Genomic DNA, 773 nt, shown 5'->3' with positions numbered 1-773 from the left:
TATGTTAGGCCCGAAGACCGAAAACGCTCAGTGGCCGGAAAAAACGGCCACATCGCGTTCTGGCTGCCTTCGAACGCACAGAACGCGTTTTGGCTGTTTTTAAACGCTCGCAACGCGTTCTGGTAACTGTTAAACAGCCGGAACGCGTTTTGTCAATTGTTGAACGCTCACAACGCGTTCCTAATGTTCGACTTGTATTATTTGCCGCTTTCTACCTGCGTACAATGAGATTTATATTGTACTTGTAAAATAAATGAATTTCAATCCATTTTTCAGTTTTTAGGAAACAATTCAATTATTGACAACTATAATTGGATACCAAAGATGGGTTCGGTTTTTCTCGCCGAATCATTTCAACAATATTAAATTTCTTATAATTGTTTTTCAGTTCTAGGAAGAAAGTTACACTGAACACTTATATTGCTGAGACTCCTGATTTTTGCGCGCATTTTGAGCATGCTCAACTTCTCGTACAAGCAATTCGTACTTTTCCTCAGACAGCAACATAGATCTATCGTCACAACTATCAATAATTAGTTTTACTTTATCATAAATAATTTCATTCGCTGATTAATCAGACATTTTAATGAAAATGTAACTATAGGGTTGTTCGGAAAGTCATTTCGTTTTTTTCTTGTGGAAATGAAAGACAGTTTTCGTATAATAAACAAATACCAACACCTTTTACCACCTTTCTGGTAGTAGCATAATTCCACGCTCATAAAATTTTTGGTCTTTGCTGGCAAACAACTGATCGAGGAGGTTTTTGACCT

The sequence above is a fragment of the Agrilus planipennis genome, unplaced genomic scaffold (assembly GCF_000699045.2).
Source record: "Agrilus planipennis isolate EAB-ADULT unplaced genomic scaffold, Apla_2.0 scaffold781, whole genome shotgun sequence".
In the NCBI taxonomy this organism is placed as follows: domain Eukaryota; kingdom Metazoa; phylum Arthropoda; class Insecta; order Coleoptera; family Buprestidae; genus Agrilus; species Agrilus planipennis.
Note: the sequence above shows the minus strand (reverse complement) of the source record.